This window comes from Coturnix japonica, chromosome 2, assembly GCF_054131305.1.
Source record: "Coturnix japonica strain WE chromosome 2, WE-NBRP24, whole genome shotgun sequence".
NCBI lineage: Eukaryota > Metazoa > Chordata > Aves > Galliformes > Phasianidae > Coturnix > Coturnix japonica.
In genome coordinates this window covers 71734699-71758669 of record NC_140664.1, presented here as the reverse complement: position 1 = coordinate 71758669, position 23971 = coordinate 71734699, and the positions used below count along the sequence as shown (strand labels likewise).

The window sequence follows — 23971 nt, the reverse complement described above, 5'->3', positions numbered from 1 at the left end:
GGGAAACTGAGGCACAGGAAAATCAGGGTTAAGTGACCATGTGCATCTTTTCCAACAGTGGTGATTCTATGATTCTGTGATCAGGAGCCAAGCTCTCATACCTAAAAGTCACTGTAGAAGCTCAGGTGTCATTTACAGCTATTCCAGCCCTTCAGGAAGTGTCACATATCATTTGCCCCTAGGTCATGTGAAAAGTCTGGAGGATATCTGGGAATCTGTCCCTCGAAAAACAGTCTGTCTCTTTAACAGAACATTAAAAATGCTGGTGCAGGCATGAGGGCAGAAGGATTTTACACTGTTTTCAGTCTTAAAATAGAGTCCCCGGCTACCTTGTGAACTGGGGAAAGACTGAGAAGGAGGAGCTGGTTGGTTCAGAGGGGGGGCACTCCGTGAAAAGAATCCTTTTGACACTCTTCCTTAAATTAAGAATCGTTTCTGGGTGGCATGAGTCATGGACAGGTTGTCCTCATTTCACTTTGAACTCGCAGCCTGCTCTGGATCTGTGTCACAGTTTTGGAGGGCTCTGTCCCCTCCCTGCAAATCTCTAGGTTTGGCTGCTGGGAGAGAGAGCGGCCTCCCCAAGGGAAGCAGGAGCTGCCTAAGCATGGAGAAGCACAGATGAACAGGGTAATTTAAATGGTGCAATTGGGGATTTGTTCCTGCTCTAAGCAGCTTGTGGGAGTGGTGAAACAGGTGCAACCCCTGGGCAGGTTTAGGGAAGCCCACCTTCGCCCTGGTTTGTGTGTTGGTCTTTGGGCTGAGTTTTGGGTTTTCACTATGGGAGGGGGGGAGGTAAATTGTGATGTGGAAAGCTTTACTTCTAAGAAAGTTGTATTTTCTGAAATATGTACAGCCACAGAAAGGCGGTGGATGGTGTCTCTATTTCTTAATTAAAAGCAATGGAAAAAATTGTTCAGAGCCATCTGTCTGTCACAGCCGAGGGAAGAAAACCCAAAGCAGTTTGGCTCAGCTGCACACAAGGTCAAACTCTCTTCTCTGTCACGTTGTGAAAGTTTGTTGGTTTCAGTGGGGTCAGTCACAGGTGTAGCCACGGGAACGGGTCGCCGTTCAGGCTTTCAGCAGCACAAGAATGAATGCAGAGGAATGGAGTTGTTGGTGCTAAAAATGGTGCGGGGGGAATAACCGGGATGCCTGTGCTCCAGTGGGGCCATGCAAATGCAGGATCGTGCTGTCTGAGGGAAAGTGAGCTCTGTGTCGCCTGGCAGCACCCGCTGCTTGCAGCCAAGGGGTTTTCCTTCTGACAGAGCCTGGGCTGTCGGCTCTCAGCTGCTGGCTGTGGCAACACAGGTAGGGGTGAGCAGAGGAGTGGGTGTGCGGGAGGGGAGGAGGAAGCGCTCTGTGTAGCACAGCAGTGTGTAGGTCGTGGTCAGACCCATTCAGACCTTTTTTGGCAATGGTGGAGAACGTCAGAATTGATTGTGTTAGAGACCTGCCAGTTTCTCTTACTCAGTGCTTTGTCGCTCCTCCTCCTCCCTTCCTTCCTCTCCTCTGCTCGGGCTGGGTTCTGTAGTGCAGGCACCGTGCAGATTCCCCGGCACGTCACTGAGTCCCCTGACTGTTCCAAAAACATCCTTGATTCAGGAGCTATGCATGTTACTGCTAGTAATAATATCAGTAGTAGCACTGCAATGATAATAAAGCCAGTCATAGCTCTCCCCTCTAACATTTTGTTGCTTACATAATAGGTTTTGGTTTGTTCTATCCACGATTTGCATCTCCGGGCTTTTGTCCTTTCTCTTCATTGTTTTGCGGATCCTGGTTGTATACCAGATCCTACTTTAAACACTTAGTAGTGTACTGCCATAGACATTTTAAAAATGGCATGTTTTTCAGTGGTCTAAAATAGTTGCCAGTTTGTTTTGTTGTAAGCGCAGCCCACAGAAGAGTGCTTCTGCTGTGGGGAGTTAGCGCACTCACTGAAGGTAATGAAATATACATCGGAGAAAGGTCAGGGATTTCCCCCAAGCCACCCACCAATCGCTTGAAATAACATGTTCATTCTGAGTATTTGTTGGTTTGTTTTTTGTTTAAGATCCTGGAGCCCAGGAAAGAGTTTTAATGCAAAGCATCAGAAAAAAACCTCTGCGGCATCTCATGTGAGAGAGGGGAGAGAAGAAAGAAGACTTGCGCAATAACATCTCGAAACACTCATATGGTTTGAGGTGAGTGACTGGAGGGTCTTCTCATAACTTACAGTTAGTTTGTAATTAATCCTTTTTGCCTCTGAGTGTTGTGATATTTGTGTCCATGGCAATAAAAATAGCTGAGAGAGGGAAAGAAGAACAGCAGCAAAAATATGGAATGCACTTAACTTTTTGAGAATGGGCCCCATGAGGTCCCATCCTGCAAATAGGCGATCATTCTGGCTTTTGTAAGGGTTGAACCTTGTTTAAATCAATGAGGCTATTCTCCCTGAAAGTGAGGCATGCGCGTAAGTATGTCCAAGTTTGGAATCTGTGGAACATGGGAACTCTGCAGAAGAAAGCTATTGAAGAAAATACAATGCTCTGCCAGAAAAATGCATATACAGCTATGTTACTGTTGCTGATAATGTCATGAGTAACTGGAGTTTACAGCATTCTTAAGCAATACTTTTGTATTATACACATATTTCTCATTTTTATGTTTAAGCACCTCGTTGGTGCTTACCAGACTTCTTGAAAGAGCCTGTTAGTACTCGACTGGCTTTAATAAGTATGTCTCCCGTAATTGCTTCATCAGTGTGTCTATGAACAAGAAGAGTTAAAAGTATAAAGAAAATAATGTCCCCTTTCATAACCAGAGTTGCAATTTGCACTTGGATGTTCGACTAGCAGCAGAACTAGGAGTTCCCTCACTGAAGCTGAATTGTGTTGTCTTGAGTTATTAAATGTTTTTAATAAAGACAATTAATTATGAACTGCAGTGAAGAGCCCACCTTTTCCCTCTAGTCCTTCTCTTTTTGTTTTCATTTCTCTCGTTAGAAAAGAATGACCTCTGAGTCTTTTTATTTTGTCTAGCAGAGAGGAAATGTTACAGTTGTAAAACTAGCCACTGAAATGCTGCCTAAATGAAAACTGAGAAAGCTGCCTCTACCTTGAAAAAAAAATGAAAAAAGTTATTTATTCCTTTCTGACCCGCAAGTGTGCTGAAAGAGACAAAATTACTGCAAGAAACCTGCAGATAGAAAAGAACCAACATAGCGTAGCAGAAGCAGGGCGTATAACCTCACAACTGTGCAGAATATCAAAACCGTTTGCCTGGTGCCATTTGCAGACATTTGTTGCTTACCAGGTTTCAGAAGAAAGGAGAGCATAGCCGGCCCCTGGTGATTGCTCTGTATTTGCTTTGTAGGAATAGAGCTATTAAGTTTCTTTTGAAATCAACAGAGTCGCTGCAGGGAGCTAAATATTTCCTTTCTGGTTGGTGGACTGGAGCCATTTCTTGGGAAATTGCACCAGTCCTGTAAGCATTTGTACAGATTTATCCAGAAAGCTAGAAACTTGCGAATCAATATAGACAACTCCTTCTTACATGCAGCTCTTGCATTAGGGACTGTGTACCCCAAAAGGGATACAAGACTCTTCCAGTAGGAGCCTGAGGCGATTTTTGTAGTTGTGAAATGAGACATTAATGCAAATATGTTTAAGACTGCTGCCACGTGACATATAGGAGCTCTCGTTTGTACAACTCCCCATTCCTTTTGCCCTCTCTCCCCTCACTGCCATAGCTCAGGTGGTAAAAGACTTTGCACTCTGGGGCTCACCTTACTTCAGGCATAGGACAGCAATCGTGGCCAGACCAGGCTGGTGAGAAAGGGAAAGAACCACAGTCAGCCCTGTGTGATATCTCTGAGCCCACCTTGTTTTCTCCCAGTCCCCATTTTCTGTGGGCAAGCATTCCTTCTGAGCTCTGTGGAGAGCTAGTCTCAATGCTTTTATTCCTATCTTTTTTTCATTTACATCAGACGAGGATAACATGCATGATCTTCCTTTCACGGCAGCCTTTTTGCTGTTGGTCTCTGAGGAAGCTCACATTGAAGTTCAGGGGAAGGTATCTTTGTAGCATCTGCGTGACCTTTATAATCATTCAATCAGCTCTCGGTTGCAGTCACAAAATTGTTGAGTCTTGTTTAGATTTCATTGCATTCAAGAGTGGAGGAGCTCGCTGGCAGTATCAGAGAAAGGGAGGTTCTTCGGTGGTGAGAGATGTGTTTCAAGATATTGCTCTGTTTTTTTCCAGCACGTGAAGAGGCAGTGCCTCTATCCGCGTGTCCTGTGGTGGTGGGAGGCAGGGAGCTGAGTGAGTGCTGAGCAGGCAGAGGGACCAACTTCATTTAGCCTTTTATTTTTTCACTGGGAGTGAAAATGGGGGCCTGAGCCTGCACAGATTAAACACATGCCTGTTTTGTTTTGCCTTTCTCTGCTCTTCTTTCAGCTGTCAGCGTGCCATGTTCAGATGGCAGTGATCAGTTTCAAATTGTCCCCCATCCATGCTCCTCAGCTCTCCTAAACTATTAGTTTAGTGGAGCTCTTCAACAAAGATGGCACCGGTTCGATTTTTTTTTCCCCCTAGCTAATGGAAAAAGAGGTTGCTTGTTTGTTTGTTTGTGTTTTTCCCCTCAAGTCAGCTGCATTCGTTCCCAAAGCAACTTGTGTTAAGTGGAAATGAGGCTTTGATAATATGTGTGCTTGCTGGAGACTTGCTTAGATTTTTTTTCCCCCTGTATATGGATCTTTTCAATGGGGCGCCTCTATTGTGCAGCAGAAAGAAAGTGCACGGGCTGCCAGGCACATAATGGAATTGTTCATTTGTTTATGTAAGTGTGTGTAAGCCTTTGTGAAGAGGAGGTGGTGGGGACAGAGAATGGAGACCTTCACCGCGGGGAGCTGAGTGTGTCGTGGCACAGCCGGGGCCCCCTTTCAGCAGGGCATGGCCATGTCTGTGCTGCTGCCTGTACCCATGTTGTATTCTGTGCTGGTCAGCATCACCTGGGATTTTTGCTTCTGAGCCTGACCCACTGAAATGGGTGAAGCTGATGCAGCCATTGACTACTCTGGCTGTAAACCACATTAGGCAAAATTTGCAAAAACTGTTATATTTCCAACTTCAACCATGTGTGTTGGCTTTCGAAAGAATGATGCAAACATGAACCGTGCCAATACTGTGCTTCCTCACCATGAGGCTATTTGTTATAAAGGATGTATGGTTTGAGTCGTTTTAGTGTGGAGTAGATAAGAACTTGAACCAAAGCCTTGGATCCAAGCCCACCAGCAGCTTTGTAAAGGGCAGGATCCAGACCTAAAGTTCAAGCAGCTCCTAGCAGAGACTGGTTTTAACTTACTTCATCAAATGGGAGTAGCCAGAAGTTTTAAACTGAGACTTCTGAACAAGATCTTGGCTTTTTTTTCTCACCTACCACTCTTGTCTGCATGTGAAAGCACAAGGGCTGTGTTTTCCACACACCAGCTCAGGGAGTGGAGAGGGGCCTCTGTGGTGATCGGTGTTACACAGCCGTGTGCTTTCTGTCCAGAAGTGTTTTTTTCTTGAGTCAGATCTTTTGGAAAGAAGGTCTTTGGAGGCACAACAGAAGCTTCAAAGGTAGGACCCTGAAGACTCCCAGAAACCAAGAAGGTTTCTGTTAGTTAGTTCAAGTTAGTTGGTCAATAGGCTGTGGAGCAAAACAGGCTTCAGTGGCTGGGCTCCCCAGCCCCTAGTGGTCCTCACTTGTGATGCTGCAGCTTAGTTACGGATGTGAAAAAATAGCTACACCATAAAAAAAGCAATTCACAAAGCCTGAACTTTACTTTCTAGACACAGGATTCTGTTCTTATCCTTCCCCTTCTTCGTTGCCCTTGGACACATTTATAGGACTTTCCAGTCTCTAGCTGCAGAGTTACTGGGAGATGTTTGGTTAGATGTTATTTTACACATCTGCTACATACGTCAGAGAGTCACATCCTGCACCCAGAGACTTTATGTGGATTAGCAGCCCTCCCTGTGGGACTTTGAATCTATAAACCAATGAATGGCTTATGAGGATACAAAAATGTAGTCTCGCAACCGACTGCATATATTCCTGCTACAGTCATCTCCGTGTTTGACAGAGAAAAATTGCTGTGTGAAAGACAAGAAGCACTGGTGAACTGGGCAGCATTGTAGTATGGCAGTTGATGAGCTCCATCCTAGAGGCATCTTTCTGGTCGGCAATAAGAAAATAGTTTTTATGATGATGATTCAAGTATCTCTAAAAGAGGCTGGCAAACAGCTGCTGTTGCATGTCTCAAACTTAGCATTGTGAGACTGTGGGGAGGATCTGAATACCTGTGGCTGTTGGTAGCTGAGGGTCTGCAGCTTTGTCCAGAGACTGTAAATCTCTGCAGTCTGTAGAGGAAACACAAGTTAGAAGTAAGTATCTTTCAACTGAACAGTGTTTCCTTCTCTGCTAACCTTACTGCTCAGACTTCTAGTTCTGTTCCCTAGTTCAGCAAATACATAAAGCCTGGAGAAAGTGTCTGGCTCCTCACCTGAGTTTTTTTTTTTCATGAACCATGTAGAAACGAAACTTTATAAAAGTACTTATGAATGATGAACTAGGACTGCTAGTTTGTGTGCTTTACATGCCTGTCAGCAGAGGGGCTGAGCTGTGACTTGCTAATAGCTGGTGGGACTGTGCCTTGTGCTGACAGCCCATGGGTGGAGGGTGCAGTGAAGAGCCCTATCCGTGAACTTGTGTGCATGTTGTCTTCTGTTTGGGTAATGTACAGTGAAGCAGCTGCTCACCATCTCGGGAGGCAAATCGTACTGGTTGTAACAGCAGTGCTATGTGTCATGTGATGCTCGGGAGCCTCTCACTACCCTCTTGTTAAAAACCATTGGTAGAGGGTTGGAGACAGCCAGGTGAGACAACAGTTAACACTGAAGAGCTGGAATGGGAAGATTTGAAAGTCTGCTAAGACCATTTTCTCCTGCCACAGGACTTGGCAGCTGGAACCCATGTGGGAGCCCATTGCTGCTGGCCGGGAGCTCCTTGGGCTCTTGTGCAGTGCAGCTGTGGATGTGAGAAGGTGTGCCACCCCACAGGCCAGGAGTCCTTCAGCAGCCAGCCACCTTCTCCTCTGTTGCCTCTGCTACGTGTCCACAGTGTGGTTGCAGCAACAGACAGGGTGCTGCAGCTGCTTTGTTTGAAATGATAATATTTTCTGCTCTTACTGGGGAATGCTGAAGTATTTTTTGTAATTATGGGCTGCCTGCCAGTAACGTACAATAACATTTTGCTCTTCCTGTCCTGTTGCTACTGTAGGCATTCATTCCAACTTGGGCCATGTTTGCAGTACATGGTATTTTTTTTCTAGACCCCGCTTATTATCTATTGTGGATATTTTTGGATTTTTCATTGCTACGCACGTCTGTCCATACAAATCTATCTCAGAAAGCACTTCAGAGAGTGACAGTCTCCAATGAACGAGCAATTGTTGTGGCTTTTGCGGGATTACGTTCTTGTGAAAGTATGAGGCAAGCATGAGATGAAAACGAAGATGAAAATTGCTTTGTAAGTTTAAAAACTGTTATGGCTTTGAAAATATTTGCGGCAGAGACGAGGCTGGCCTTTCTTTCCGCGGTCGGTGCTAAGGACCTGGTGTGCACCAGAGCTGTAGGTGGCTGAAGCCTCTGGGCCAGTGAAGTCTGGGAGACATTTACCATTGTCGGAGCCTGTAATGAGTCTCCGCAGCTTTGGTTTTAAGTATTTTTTTCATTTCCAGAGGAAAGTAGTCGTAACTTGGAAGACAACTTGTGGCATTCATGCCAGCGATTGTTTATTAACGTTGTCATGGTCTGGAGATGAAGTTTTTGTGAAAGGGAAATTAAAGTCCTAGACATCAGAGTTCACAGCTAGTCAGCCTGCGCACAGCTTGTTTCTGGAAGGTAGAGGTTGAGTCCAAAAAGAGGAGGAGGAGGCTAAACACGAAGGAGACAATTAATTTTGTTTCTGGTAAATTTGGAATGAAATAGTATGCAGTGTACAAAAAGAACTGCATTTTTCATGTGTAGTTTTAGTGTCCTGGTACTGTGCTGACTCACCAAACTACTTCAGTTTCAGAGTCTGCAGTCTGCATTTGGTTTAAATTACCTTAGAGGCCTGCATTTGCATGCTGTTCTGTAAAGTACTTCTCGTCTGCAGTCCAGATTTCTTCTTCTTTTTATTTATTTTTTTTTTTTTCTTTTTCCTATTCAGCATTTCATCTGACCTGCCTGTTTTCATTTACCAGGTCCCTGTTTTACTAACATTTGCAACCAATCGCTGTGTGCCTGCTTGGGCCCCGTGATAGGCGAAAAACATGTTGCAGTAACAGATAGAACAAGGAGTGAATCACTGCTTTCTGCCTTTCAATTAGATTACCTAAATCACTATGCAAAAGTATTCCTTTTTGTACGATACAGCGTGATTAGCTCACTGCCTTGACAGAGCACTGGTGGAAGTGGATGTAATTCTTCTTCTATTACATCTTTAATGAGCTACAATTAAAAATAGTGTGCTGGCATGCCAGAGTAGATGTGTTATTCTCAGAACTTTATTGAAGCCATTTCTGCTGTTATATTTGGTCAGCACCGCGTTGTTCTAAAACCATAAGAATTAGATAGCAGACAAATCTGGTTTTGCAAAGTGAAAGCTACTTGGAGTAAAATATATCAGCTAAACAGGTACAGAGTCTTTGCTGAGTCCTTGGAGGCAGATCTTTTGCTGCGTAGTAAAAGAAAGTCAGAAATAAAGTCAGGCAATGCAGCAGGTTTCTGCAGAGCTCCAGTTGGGTCCCAGGTCTCTTGACACCTGTGGCAGCGAGCCTGAGTCACAGAGAGCACAAAGCTGTGAATCCTAATGCTCTCAGTACTCAAAAGCATACCTACGTAGGAGTGTAATTTCATGTGCTTCTTTTAGCTCTGTGTTGTTTTTTGTTTTTTTTTCCCTCCCCCCAAACTAACAAAATTTAAGAGTCATTCTTAGAATTTTGCAGAGAGATTTTTCTCAGTGCTTGTGGCTTCGTGAAGGATTGACATCACTTAGAGATTAAAAAATAGTGCTGTCAATTTTAGCTTGACGGCATTCCATTCTCTGCTCCAAAAACCTGATGAATAACAATGGATGAGTCAAAGATTTCTTGGAATTTTTTTTCCCCCTTGTGCAATTCCATTGCCATTTTTAGCACGGAGGGCAGTTCTCCAAAGAATGTCTGTGTGTGTGAACTGTGATTTCTACAAAATTCAGGACGATATCGAGTTGAGCGTCAGACAACAAGAAAACATTTCTATGTATTTTGCTGACATAGTGTGAGCTTTATTGAGGAATCCACATGAAAAGGCAGGAGGTGTTTCACTGCTGCTTGTTTCATCTCTGCTTCAGCAGCGTGAATCCTGCCCTATCATGCTGCTTCGTTGTGCTGTAATGAGATTCTGCTTAATTATGTACTGTATCTTGTCAGCTGTGGTCAGGGAAGTGTCCTGATAAAAACTGTCAGTGGATTTGAGAGACTTTTGGTTCAATTTCTTGCTGTATCGCATGTTCCCTGTAGGATCTTAAGTTGCTTGAATTGTTGCTTGAAGGTGTCTGTACATGTGGGCTGCTCAGTTTTGTTCTCAGGTTTCAAATAGATGAGTCCCCATTACTTGCTTAGTTTATCAGGGGTGGTGTTTCTGCCAGGAGGCAGAAGTCAGAAAGACTTGGAAGAAGAGGTGGACAAAATGTTACTGCCCTTCTTGGTCGTTGCTTGGATCAGCTTAAGGCTGTTATTGAACCAGTGTCCTTCTGTCTTTGCTTTGGTTATCCATGTGATGAATGAGGATTGTATCACTTCAGTATTATAGCAGGATGTTGAGAATAGAAATACTTACAGCAGAGAAATGTGCAAACACTACTGTTGTGTTTGTGATGTAGTGTGTTTAAGGTAAGCAGATCTTGGCAAAGTCATTTGGATTACTACGAGTGAAATTATTAACTCTGCCTGTTTGTTTTACAAATTGCAGAAGTAGCCTGTATCAGGCATAATCTCACATGTCAGAATGAATGGGCGAAGTATAAAGACTCATGAGGAATTAAGCTGCTGAAAAGAGACCCAAGGGGAACATGGGTTAAAATGATTCAAGGCAGGATCTGTAATGTTTTTCTTCTACAGTAGATAGCTTGTATGTTACTCAAAAATTAGCAAATAAATAAGTAAAGAAAGAAACAAAGAAAAGTGTGAGGGTCCCCTTAACAGCTACCGTGTCAGATTTGAAGAATGATTTGAATTTAGTCATTAAAGTGTGAAATGGAGGGATTTTAGTTCTGCTTTAAATTGTGCATCTCAAATTAACCTTAGCTGCAGAGTCTCTGCTGACGCCCCCGTAATGACACATTATTGGTACTAATGGCTTCTTTGTGACTTGAGATACAAACAGACATTCTAGACAGAAACATTTAGGCTTTGAACTAAATAAGTCACAAGGCGTGCATTTCCACCTTGATTTTCTAGTGACAAAGCTCAGCTCTCTTGATGGCTGGTGCTTGTAAGCTGTTCTTTCCAGCTTACAGAATCTACTCCTTGTCCTGGCAGTTGTAGGCAGCAGAGTAAAAAGCAGCTTGGAAGGGCAGGAGAGCCATAAATATGAAGTGAGCGTGAAGCCCGACGGGAGTTGGGTGTTGCAGAGAATCAGGACAAAGCCTGGAATGCGGGCATGGGACAGGAGGGGGAACTTGTAGCAGATGATAATCTTGGGAGGAAAAGGACCCAAAATTGTGAGGGAAATGGTCAAGAGAAGCTGGGATTTAAGGAGGAAATTGCTAAATAAGGGAGGGGTGAGATTAATAGAGAACATAACCAGCAGTGGTTTGTTAACCCTTTAGATGCCCTGTTGATATGCAAAGAGATTGTGTTTGTGCAGCTCTGCACTTTGGTCTCTCCTCTGAGGCACACTGGCATAATTTAGAAAACTCTGCCAATGCCTGGAACTTCACCCACAGATGCTACCTAGGTCCTGGCTTCGCATCCAAAGATAATTGTTGGTTGGTTGCTTTATCTTTATTTTCTCAATGGGGTGTCACGATGTGAGATAACTTTTGCCTTTCCTTTCAAGCTGCAGCTGTGGGAATTTGCCTATTTGCCGCAGCAGGGACTGTGGAGAGGACCTCCTGCCCTTGGTTGTGTCCATGGGATCTGCTGCAGGAGTGACTGCCCTGGATGCGTGATGCTGTTTGACTTGCCATGGGGTCTGCAGTATTCTGGATCCAAGGAGGGATTGCATTTAAGTATTTAGTATGTAGAACCAAATACAAATAAGCATTCAGATGTCTCTTTTATATTTCTCAAAGGAGGCATGTTCCTGAACTGAGGCCCAAGACTTAAGAAAAAACAAACATGGGTGTGCTATACATCACGTTTACTAACACATCAGAGGTATTTGCATGAATAACTGAGAAACCAGTTAGGATTGCCACATAATAAAAGGGGATATATTCTGTAATTTTTCTCATCCTTTTCTTTTTGTTGACTGATGGATTGATGGATACCTTCTGCTGATTGACTGTTTTTTTTAATTTCATTCATTTATTTAGAGTATGTATCCTCAGTATTAATGCAAATCAGCAAAGCTCTGCTTTACACTGAAAAACTGTTGAAAGTACTAATAGAATAAAGTAATAATTCGGTAATGAAGGTCTGAAAAAACTGAGGCCCAGTTATCTAGTATTTTGTGTTAAGTAGATTTGCAAATACTTTGTCCTAATTGCTAATACAAGGAATGTTAATTTCCTTTTTGTTATGAATAGCCTAGTAGCACATTGGAAAAACAAAAAATAGTTGCAGTAATCTTCCCCAGATTTTCCATTCTATTTGTAGTTTACCTTAAATTAGTTGGAGACAGTGGGAATATGTTACTCAAGTTGGAGTTATGTACCATTTCTAAAACCGGGTGTGAAAAAACCATAAAACTTCTGAAACTGAGAACTGAAAAGCACAAACAGATGTAATCCAGGTGACCTAAAGTTGGAATTGTATTAAATTTCACATGTGCACATACACAAAATCTTCTTTGTATTTCTTAGCTCAAATTTCTTCTGATTTCTTCTTTAATTTTCCTTACTACTTATATTTAACTAATTAACCTTTTTTTCTCATTTCTTTGCCTACCTTCACAAGAGCATAATTTACGAATATGCTGTAATGTAAAGATGAACACTTGAAAACGAGGTTAGATTTGTCATGATACTTTTTAGGGCCATATTTCTGTTTTCCAGCTATGAAGAACAATTTGTGATGACACTTGAATTAGTATCGTACAGTTCAGTGCTTTTATTCTAGCCATGCTTGAAAGGCTTATTTTCAGCATTGAGCTTGGTGTTGGATGCAATGGTCTGATGACTGGTAATAAATACTTAATACATAGGGTTGTGTTATCTTCTGGCATTTATGACACGTCACATCTGATGGTATATTCTAACCTCCTTCTCCATCTCTGTTTTGCTTTGTAATCTAACTTTGTCATTTAACACTTTATTAACATCACAATAATTATAATTGATGAAGAAAAGGAACATTAAATACAGTGGGTGCCTGTTGATGCATTTACTTTTTGTCCTTTATTGTTTGGCTTGTATATGGTTTGGTTTCAGTGGTTTGTTAAATTTATTTATTTATTCTGTTTTTTTAGCTGGGTGTTATTTCATCCCCATTGAACAATGGGACTGGAGCAGTGCTGTCAACCAAGACCTCAATGTATCCACATAATAACAATACAAGCTTCTTACGTAACTTTCGTCTAATACTTTGCAAATTGGAGCTCATCCTTCCCAGTGTCGGGCAACTTACCCACACGTGTGCTGATCCCAAATGATGTTTTGTTTGCAGCAGAGGTCAGCCCCATACACTGCTGGTGCTGCTGGAAGCCTCAGTAATGAGTCAGAATTGTGCCTTTGGAGGCTCCTTCCTCAGCCTGCCACATACAGGTGCTGCTGTTAAGAAGGAGCAGTCTGAGTTTTAGCTCTGGTTCTAGGGAACAGTCACCTATCTGGGCTTACTTCACTGTGCCTTGCTCTGGTTGGTACCGTCATGTGAAGTGAGCTATAGCAATTGTCTGCCTCACACAGGGATATAAAATAGTTGTCTTGATATGAAAAGTGCTCTGTGAAATTGTTCCACTTATTGTTGCTACATGTAGCACCTACAATAACTATAAATGAAGGGTATTAAAGGGAAAAGGTCATATTATTTCAGTTAGCTTACTTTGTGCATATTTGACAGTACTCTGTATGGTGAGTTACATAATTTCCTGGGATAGTCAGAGTTCTCTTTATTTGTGTGGTTCTTTCTCACAGCAATGAGGGAAAGAAAATAGATTAAAGATCAGAAAATGTGTCTGTAAAGCCAGGAAAAATTGTCAGCAACATCAAGAGGAGTTCTAAGTATGTGGAACTTCCAAAAACAACTCTATTCCGGAATAATAGTGCCCTTCTGGGCTTCATTTCAAGACAGTGTGATCGTAGTTAGGCAGGATTCACAAGGATCAATAACCAGCCCAGTGCATTCTTCCTTTTTGCGACAGGTTCACCGAATGCCATCAGAGCAGGAGTACTGCATTGGTCAGCATAAATGCAAGAAGCAATAATTAGCATGTGTGAAGTTTGTCTCCATTGTAGTACGCGTTGTAGGCTGCAGGACTTCCCCTACGTGAGTGTGAGGAGCCGTGCTGCGCTGATGCTGAATGTGGGGTTTCTGTTCCCGGAGGGAAGGCCTAGCGGTGTCAGTAACCAGTGTGTGTTGTTGTTTTTGTCATCTGCCTTTCTCTGTTAACTCAGCTCCGTGACTTTTTAACCTGCTGTCCATAAGCTGTTGTTTTACAAGCTCATTACGGTGGCTGGGATGGTGAAAGCAGCCATCCTGCCCCCACCCCCGCCCCTACCCCCTTGGGTGCTCGTTAGATCGCTTCCTTGTGCTGACATAAGCGTTCTGTAGTCATACTCTGAGCCAGGCCTGGGAAATGATCCAAGTTAAAAATAATCCCTCAGAAAAATGGAAAATAAATTTTCAGCAGGACCTGTTCCTGGACACAGCACACCGGTGTGTGGGGTCAGCTTGAGAAAACGGGTCTATCCTCAATGTGCTGCCTGTCTTTCTCGAGTTCGTCGGCCTAACTGTTCTGTTGGTAATTTCTGAAGCTGCTATTAGTTTGAAGACAAGTGTACCCAAAAAGTGGCATTTTCAGAGGCGTGGAGGTCCCTTGAGCTTAGTGATAGACTAGACCCCAGCTGACTCTCCTCAGCAGAGGCCCAGTGGATGTCCTCTTCGGGCCTCCACTTGAGGACCAGTCTTGGTGTCTTGGTGTCCCACACCCCCAGTTTGGGTGAACCGACTGTTATACTGCTGGCAGGAAAAGAGGGCAGTGCTCCCTGGGGAATACTCTTCATTTCCAGTGACAGGAACACCTCCCAGGCTCTGCCAGTCCTGGGAGGACAGGGCAGTCCAGTTGTGAGGTAGAGATTTTCAGTTTCCTTCTTGTTGCTTAGTATCCTTTGGTGTGCCCAGGATCACCTGGTGGCTCTCCCCATGGCACAGGGAGCCTGCTCTGCTCTATGGAGGAACAAGTACGAAGACACACATTGTGGTTTCCTGCTGTTCTGCTTTGTCACCAGCCCACTGGTAAATATAGCTTGCATGTGGTTATAAATTCATTTCTCTCGTTATGGGCGGTTGTTGTGCAATAATTGTGTAGAAATTACAACTGAGGGTAGTTGTGGATGGTTCTTTTTGTTATTTTTGTGTTTGTTTGTTTGTTTATTATTTGTTGAGTAGGCACTGGTATCTCTCTCACTAAGAGCAGAGCCAGAAGTGGATGTTCAATGGGATCCAGTGTGGGCAGAGGCACCAGCTCACAGGCTGCTGACTTCATGTGGCTCCCCTTGCAAGGCTGCCTTACTCAGACACCTTCATCCTTTTACGATGCAAGATTGTTTGGGTATAGAATGAAAGTAGTAGGGGTGTCTTTTTTGTTTTCTTGTTTCCTTTCTCTTTATTTAAAATTCCAGTCAAATCGATCCAGAGCAACATGTACATTGCTGCTGTGTTCTCATTTTCCTCCCATCCCTCCTTTAATTTTCAGTTATCCCCTGCACTGTGTTTGCAGGCCATATGTGTCCTTTGAACTAAGAAGCAGCAGTGCCAAAAGGAAGCCTTCCTCTCATCCTCTCCTCCTGTCATGGAGCTGCTCTTAGATAAGTGCAAGTAGTATACAATGTGGAGCAAACCCAGGTGCGAGGTTGGAGTGTTGTGCAAATTTCACAAGAACTTCAGGAAAGCTTGCACTTGGTCCTTGCTTTTTAAACCTACTGAAATCCTTGAAGCACCGGGCAACTGCTGCTGCTCAGAGAGGTGTTTACAGCCCGAACTGGCCTACCGCACCCTTTGCAAGGCGCAGTGAGGGTTGGAGTGGCTGGCAGGAAGCCACAGCTCCATCTGACCACTGAGTGCAGGAAGGCGGAGCTGCCTTTCATTGTGTCACGGCGCTGGGCAGAGATCTGACAGGAGAACAAGCAGCTTTACAAACACACTGCAGTGCCAGAGCCCTTCGGTTATGTTCCCTGTGTGCTGCAGGCTGTCGAGAGTGGGAAAGGTAACCTTGTGCTGCTAAACAAAAGGCATGGCAGTGCCTGGCTCCAGTGGCAAGTTGAGAGAGGAGGGGAGCCCTGCTGGGCCAGCAGGCAGGTGAATATTGGCAGTGCCAGTAGGAGAGAATGGCTTCTAAATGGGATTCACTTTTGTGTTGGTCTTGAGTTTTCAAAGGGAATGTACTCCTTGGAGCAACGTGTCACAAAGCAGGTGCCTTTTGGGTCCTGTAGATAAGTGTCCTGTGCATTAAAACAGGTTTCTGACCTCAGTTCCCAAAGGAATTTTAAATGGGGAGAAATGGGAGTATTAATTAGTGCCTCATTAAGTATGATAGTCAAGTATGATAATTTTTCTTGGAAGGATAACATATTAAATGAGTAAAAATACTCTCCATTAAAAAATGAACACAAAGTCATTTTAAACCACAAAGATTATTGTACATCTCTGAAAAATTAATGTGATTAAAGCAAAATATATTTAATAAATTAGAAAGACCCTCTTTAGCTGTTTAACTTGTTGGTCTCTAATTAATTATTCTCAGATCTAGTGCTTCAGGATGCAGGGACAGGAAATGATTTCTCCCCCCAGTCCATTTTTCAGTTTACAACTATCCATTCTAGGTTCAGGTTGGGTTTTTTTTTGTTGTTGTTCTTTGTCTTTTAAATCTTTTCTGTTGTCTTATCACAAAGATTAGACACTAGACAAGGAAGAGCAGCGATCACAAATAATACAGTGATTTCTTCGGTGATTTTGCTTAATGTGACCGAGATTTGAACCTGAGAAGGAATATTTTTAAAGGCTGTTTTTCTCTTGTCCCTTTTGCCTGGGCTGTGGTGTAGGCTGCATCTGCTGGAATCACATTGCTTCTTTTAGTTACTTCATAGGTTAAATAATTTTATTCCACTGTTTGCCTCTGAGATTAGATTTGAATTAGATACTTCCTTAACTGTCACCTAAATTCATTCACATTCAGCTGCTTAATTAGAATTACTCTGTATATTGTGGAAGACGGTTAAGAAAAAATGACTGGAGCTAGAGAGAGTGTCCATGCAGTTCACGTATGTATTTAGAGAGAGCATAAGCAGTAGAAAATAAGGGCAAAAGCTTGCTGTGAAAGAGAGCAGGTAGTAGCTTTACAGCAGCCTAGTTTAATAGCTTCTATTTGTCATTAGTAATGAAGGTACTTCCTCAACAGTCTCAACAGAAACAACGCGTGGTCATGCTGTCTTGGTGGCTGCAGGTGTACGACGCTTGAGTTCCTCCCAGCATTTAATTCCTTGCAGGTGGTCATCAGTACAGATTTGGAGAACCCTAGCCATTGGTTCTCAGTATTTACCATTTGATTGTGGTGTAAATACCCAAGGTACCCACATTGCCTTTTGAAAAATGTGTTGAAAATTGTCCAACAGGCTGAAGAACAGTTCCAGTGAGTCCAGGTACTATGCCATGCTATCTCAAGATACCTTCTAATCTCTCTGGCTTTTTGATTATGATGGCTGCCAGCTTTGTATTTGTGTTTAACAGGACAGTCTTCACACCCGATTTTCCACTCTAGTGGTTTCCTTCCAGCTTTACTCTTCTGTCCTCTGTGGCTTGGCCAAGTTTATACAGCTGAGGTGATAGCTGCTACCTTCTAGCCAAAGGAACCTTGATTTATATTGTATCTCCAAGTGCTTTCTGAACAGAGCCATTACAGCCACCTTACTGGGGCAGTGTATGTGCGAGAAGATTTCCCTCATCTCTGGGACACTTGCAGAGCCTGCGCTGGCTGGGTAACTGTATATTGAAGCTTTTGAGGCATTTTTCCTTTTGTTTGAGAAGGCAGCGGTAGGCAGGACTTCTTGGTGCTTTATCAAAATAACTACCCTAGATACCTCCTGAGTTCAAGGAACCTGTCGTCTGCGTTGAGCTGTGGTCTCGTACATTTGTGTGAGCTCTGTTGTTATTACACAAAGTACTTCCGAAGACGAATGATCTGTGCTGCTGTAATGTTCCACTGCATGATTAATAGTCTTTTCTGGTCTTAAATGAGACCAAATCTATCCGTTGACTTACCTTGAAAATCCTCTTAGTGCCAATGATCTCATTTTCAAAACCACCTCTAAGGTTACAACTCTAATGGAAGCAGCGACACCGCAGCTGCTGTAATGACACCCCCAGATGTAGCCATGTACATGTGCATGAGCAAAAAGGAATCTGCACATCTCTCACTATGCCAGTGAGCTTCCCTTACTGGTTGTGCATGGTTTCACCAACGCTAGCAGAGAACACAATCAGGTGTGTGTGTATGTATATATGTATGTAATTATTTTTTCTTAAATTGGGACACGGAAGCTATAAATTCATAAAATTGCAAGGGCGTAACAAAGAGTAGGTTTGTCCAACAGCGCTGTTAACTTTTTCTTATTATATCCCTGGAATTCTATCTGACACGGTCCCTCAGTACAAATACTTTATTTGTAAGGAGCTCTGGTTAAGCTAGCAATTTATTGTGGCAATGTGTGAGACTAAGCATACTGGAGAATAAAGAATAGTGCAGCATTTATGATGATAAAATAATTTCAGGTCATGTCTTTTCTTTCTTTGTGTAGCTTTTCTTTTATTACTGGCACTGAAATGGCTCTTGCAGTGCAAGTGAGAAAACCAGACTGAACCTCCTGTTTTTTTGTTGGGCTCCCAGCTGGAAACCCCTCCCTCGATTTTCCATTGATAAAGTGTCACAAAGGGAATCCAGAGCAGAGGAATAGGAGGAAGTAGAACAATGTGAAGTCTTGGACTTGAATCACAAAATGAGTTAGCTAATGTAGATGTGGCGTTGAACAAGCTGCTGCTTCTTTCATGATCAGGTTCATTTAACTGTGGTCTTAGCATTTGTGGCTGCCCCTAAGTCAGGTAACAAATCGACTATTGTCTTTTTTACTGCAGAGGCTCTTTAAAAGGAAATTGCAGAACATTTTCTTCTCTCCCTTTCTATAGACTGTTTTATCTGACCTTCAAGAATTCAGAGTCACAACGGGGGCCAAGAAACCTCACGTACAAGAATGCTTTTATTGTTAATATCTAAAATATGTCTTTCACTAATAAAATAAAGGTGTGACATTTATAGAGCTCTAATAATGAACACAGCAGTAGGAAGGGCCCCGGCTGCATACTGTTCAAATTAAGTTGATTTCAATGAGACGAGAAACAGCCTTGTTTGATTAGCAGGTGAGGGCATTCGCTGATTTCCATGACGCTTGCAAAACTCCCAGGAATATTGTGCAAGTATTGAGAAGTAACTTTTCAGAGAACTTGTTTCAGTTAAGTTGCTACTTAGTCCTTTTGAGGGGTTTGGAGGAGGAAGCCTACTTGTGTTTGATTCCCATTACATGTCAAGTGTATGCAGTTTCTGTGACTTTCTTATCCTTGCATCGCTAGAACAATGGCTGTTCTACCACTGCTGCTTGACCACTGTTGTTGAGGTGAAAGAGGTGGCTGATGTTTGCCACATTGTTTACATGTGCCAAAGGTTGGTATTTGTACTATCATCTGCCCATTGTGCGATGTGGTGGTGATGAGGAGGGTGCTTGGGTGCACCTGTGGACCACTGCTGGTGTCTCTCTTGTACATCACGGTGAAGCCCTGTGGTTGTCCTCTTGGGGTATGAAAGAGTTAAGTGCTGCTCTTCTCTTTTCCTCCTGTTCTCTTTGCTATCCTTTCTTTTTCTTCCCTTTGCACGGCTCTCTTTAGATTGCCAAGGTGACAGAGAATCATATGTTGAAGTCCGTTCTCTTGTTCTTCTGACATTACAGTGTTGTTGTGGTAACAAGACTGCACACAAGTATTTGAAATGTGAAATGATAATATAGCAAGAATCTGTTAGGCAAAGAGCAAATAAGTGTGATATGGCTTGGCCTATCAGCACGTTAATGCGAGGGAATAAGGAAAATATGCAAAATAATAAATAATCAAGAAGGAAGACTGTAGGGAGTGTTTAGATTTCTGATCTCTTTATCTGATCCTGTAAATCAGAGCTGTTGTATTTTTTTATGGGTTATCTCATTAAATTTTTATTGGGCCATCCTTCCTTTAAGTGGGGGGGAAAAAAAAGGAAACGCAAGAGGCAAAAATAATTCTAGTTGAAAAAGCCCAACATCTACTAAGAATTGTAGTGTGCTCCATAAATAATGCTGTTCGGTCTAACAGACTGAGTCCTGCACAGGATTAGCTGGTTGCATGATGTGATAGAGTTTGTCTAGCACTTTGACTCTGCTGGGTTTTTTTCTTCTTGACAGTATGGGGAAATAAGAGATGGTCAGGAACTTACTTTCTTGGGTTTCTTACTGCCACTGCTCAGCCCAACATATTATTTCTATGCAGAGAAATGGACTTGCCATGCCTTGCCTGTTGTGAGGAAGATATACGTTGCCTCTCACGTGTCCTTACCCAAGGTATGAGTATACAGGACAACACAGGCCATTCATTTGGATGGCTGTTTTGCATAACGTTTAGTAACTGCAGGCAAATAACATATACAGCAAAAGGAAATGGTGAAAGCAAATTCTTAACTAGATTGAATGAGATACCTCTTGATGAATGATTAAAAATAAAACTACTATGCATTATCACTCGGATATGGGAAAAGCGTGTTATGTGCAGAAGTGGGCATAGCATCCAGTGAATCAGTGTTTTGAGCTTATATAGGGCTTCCAGACAATGAAGGGAAACAGTATTGCTTTTTAATGCTCTGGCTGTTAAAAATAATGTAACGGATAGAGGAGGTAGCACTCTGAAGGTGTTTTTGGTGTGTGTTACATAAAACGATTAGACATTTATCAGAAATTCTGGTGATTGGGCTGAGCTGTGATGCTGTGGACAATCGTAACGCTAATAGGGTGGAAGCAGTATAAGCAATAGCTGCAATTATAGCTGCAGTTACTAAGAGAAATCCATGTTCTGTTATGTGAGTGCAGCATTATCCATCTGCATGAAAGGCAGCGGTATCTTAAAGAGGCAGAGGAGGAAGGCTGTCCTCTCTTCCTGCTTTGGTGTCCACATGTTGTTCTGCTGTTGCTGCTGTTTTCTTGAGGAAGCTGGTGTGTGTGTGTGATTCTGAGAGGTCAGAGCCAGTCTTTCACAAAACAGATGATTTTTATGTGTCTTAACAGGAGTTTCAGAAGGAGAGCAAGTATGAGATCCATACATAAAATACTGCCTGTGTGAAAACAAACTGGAACTGCTGAGTTCATATTCTTTGTGTCTAACTAAAATGTATGGGTCATACTTAAATCATTCAAAGAGTGCTTTTCTCCCACACTTATCATCAGGTTGTTTTGTGTTGTCAGCTATTATTTGCTTCTTTTCAGTGGCGTGTCAATAAATATTACTTTTTTGGGGTTTTATCTTTATTTATTTTTTTTTTCAGTTGTGTTTTATTCATGAAGGACTTTATAACATACAGACAGAACCCTCTAAAAGTACTGGCATTTCAGCTGTTTTTAAGGAATGTGTTTACGCTTTGGATGGAGATCACTTGAAGCTTGCTTTAGTCAAATTGGGTCTGAAGTAATGGAAGGCTTGACTTTTCCCTCACTTCATGAATTCTGGCTGTTCAGCATTTACGGTGGGTGTCTCAGTCATTGCAGTTTCCAAATGTAAACAGGTTGTGTGCTTGGTAATAGCAGGACATAGAAACCTTGTAAGAATGGAAGATGGCTGATATAAGTTGACATACATCATGTAACTTCAGGCCAATAGAGATGGAATCTCTCCTCACACCCTGTATTTTTTAAGAAAGTGATGGAATCTTGTGTGTTCATCTCTGTACGTGTTTCTTTTCTCTTATACTGTGTAGCACAAAGTGTTCCCTACTCATCCTTCTTTTTATTTTTCCTCTAGGGAAACATACTTGATCAGCATCTGACCCTCTTCCCCTGCTTAGTAACCTCTATTAATTAATATTTTCTAACAACTTATTTTCAGCACAAAAGTGACCTTCCAATTCCTATGCTTCCAGTTAGAGCAACAGGATAGGATGCCTTTACTTCTTTCCTTTCTTGCTCCTCCCATTGGATTCATACCTCTGGAGAAGTTGCTTGAGCTCACGCTCAAGTTGTGTCTTCATTAACATGATGCAAAAGGCTCAGCAAAATCATACAGCCCTTCAAGGGGAGAAGTGTTACATTTCCATCGTGCAGAGTGTAGAAGAAGGTTAGTGCATGTTGTACTAGGGCTTGCTGCATATCTGTGTATGACTAAGTAGGTGCTTTGCATATCCTGCTGTACAACTGCATGCTGTATTTACTTCCAGTGGGTAACATTGCACCAAATTGAATAAGCCATTCCCCTTCAGAATGTCCGATTTGTTTTGCGTAATTTCCAGTGGGGATGTAATGTGATAGTAAAATTGTTCTATAAAGGGTCATACACTGTTTTACTCTCAGTTTGCGAGGCTCAGACAGAAGGAAATGATCAAAAACACTCGATGCTCATTATTTATTAATTGAGTTCTGGCAGAGCTTTTCTACATTCTGGCTTTTTGTTCATTTGTTTCTTTGTTTACAAACAAAAAAAGAAAAGCACAGTTCACAAAAACTGAAAAGGGAAATTTGTTAACGAAGATTTCTGACAATTAAGAAGCAGGATTTTGTGGGGTTTAAGTGAAGGTTCCTTGCAGCGCAGGGAGGACAGTTTGGCAGGGCAGTGTCACTCTCTGTGTGTTGATCTTGAAAGGGAAGAATATTTCAGAGAACAGCAGACCGTGAATCTTAGATACAGTCATGCTGTGTTACCAGAAAATATTTGCACCACTAAATTCTGCACTGGAGATATTTTAACTGCTCGTGCCTTGCTTCTAGCATGGACTTACTTTTGGTAAACAAAGTCAAACAGGGAGGTCTAAATCTTTCTTCATGTTTCTGTGTTTCTTCCCTGTTTCTGTTCACATTCAGGTAAAGAACAGCGTATTGAAGACATTGCATCTTTCTTTACCAGCTGTAGCTTCTTGATGTAGAAAGTCCCAAAGCTGTTCAGAACTCAGTCTTTTGTTCTGTAGTGAGTCCCGTGAGGACAGACCCTTTTGTAGATGCCACGGCCAGTATGGAGCTGTGTTGAAGCCCGAGGCATGAAGTTTGTACTGATGAAAGGTCTGAAGGCCAGCTGCTGGATTTCTTTTTTTCCACAATTTAAAGTGAACTGCATTTAGGTGATGCTTGTAGAGCAATAGCCAAAGACACATCTCTGATTAGCATAACACTTTTGCCAAGATTTTACGCATACTTCACAACCCAAAACCACTTTTGTATCTCAGTGAATTAGTAACATCAACAGAGGCACGGTAAATTTAATAGAATCTCAGCTACCTATTTGCATACACTCTTTCTGCTGAGTATCTGAACTTTCATTTTGCTGAAACCTTCCCCCAAAAGATCAGTCTGAGACAGAAGTTCACGTGGAAGACTCTAAGTAAAATATTTGTAAACAAATTGTGGTAAGTGAAACCCGAGGCGCTGGAGGGAAGGAGTTGGACCGTGTCTGAAGTGTTACGGTTGTTCTGAGGATTACCTTTGGGCTGCTGGTCAGAGGTGCTGTTGTTAGGTGGAAGGAGCTGCAGGGTGGTATCTCCTAGAGATAACCCTTTTCTCTGCCTTTCACGCTCTTCTGCTGATATTCTGTTGAGTGGTAGAAAAAAAATGGTCTAGAAGATGCTTCATTTTAGGTCACTTGTATCTTACTATTTCTTCTCCTCTTTCCTTGTCTGCTTCTTTTACTTCAGAAGTTTCTTTCCTTCCTTTGAATTAGAGATGGAACTTAAAGAGGCAAAATAGGCAGTGGGGCCTGTCAGCCTTGTTCACATTCTGGGCCTGTCCTTATCAGTTGTGCCCCAGGGGTTATTCAGCATTGTCCTTCCCCAGAAAAGAAGAAGCTGCTGACAGTTGCTTTGCTCTACTTTTACCCCATCAGTGACCAAAAGAGCTTTTTGAACTGTGTTTTACATAGCAATACAACTTGGATTGTTTGCAGTTCCTTTTTCCCAGATAAGGCTGCAGTGGTTTATCTTGGTCAATGCCAAAACCAGTGATGCTTTTGCTTTCCTGGTTGTGAGTCCAGGTGCTGCCTCTGGTTGTGTCCAGACCCCTTACTTCTAACTAACCCCCAAAATCTGGTTTCCATTGGGAGGGAGCTCTGGTGTGCCTTGTGGTTGGGGCAAGCAGGACCTGGGAGGTGCCGTGAGATGCATCCATGTCCACACACTTCCTTGTTGGTTTTGGTGGCGAAACCTATCAGGATACAGAAAGTGCTTGCTCATCTGGGCCTCCTGAGGAGGAGCAGGGCTTCAGTCTTAGGCAGTGATTTGCAGT

General features: G+C 42.6%; 1 protein-coding gene across 13 annotated transcripts in view; it reads left to right on the top strand.

Moving 5' to 3' along the window:
• Window positions 1-23971, top strand: part of ATXN1 (ataxin 1) — a 218110-nt gene that overhangs the window by 50942 nt on the left and 143197 nt on the right. For all 13 annotated transcript variants that reach the window (XM_085540204.1, XM_015854661.3, XM_015854669.3 and 10 more), the window contains exon 3: window positions 2054-2183. The gene's annotated coding sequence lies outside the window, so the exon portion shown is untranslated. The remainder of the gene's footprint in view (window positions 1-2053; window positions 2184-23971) is intronic.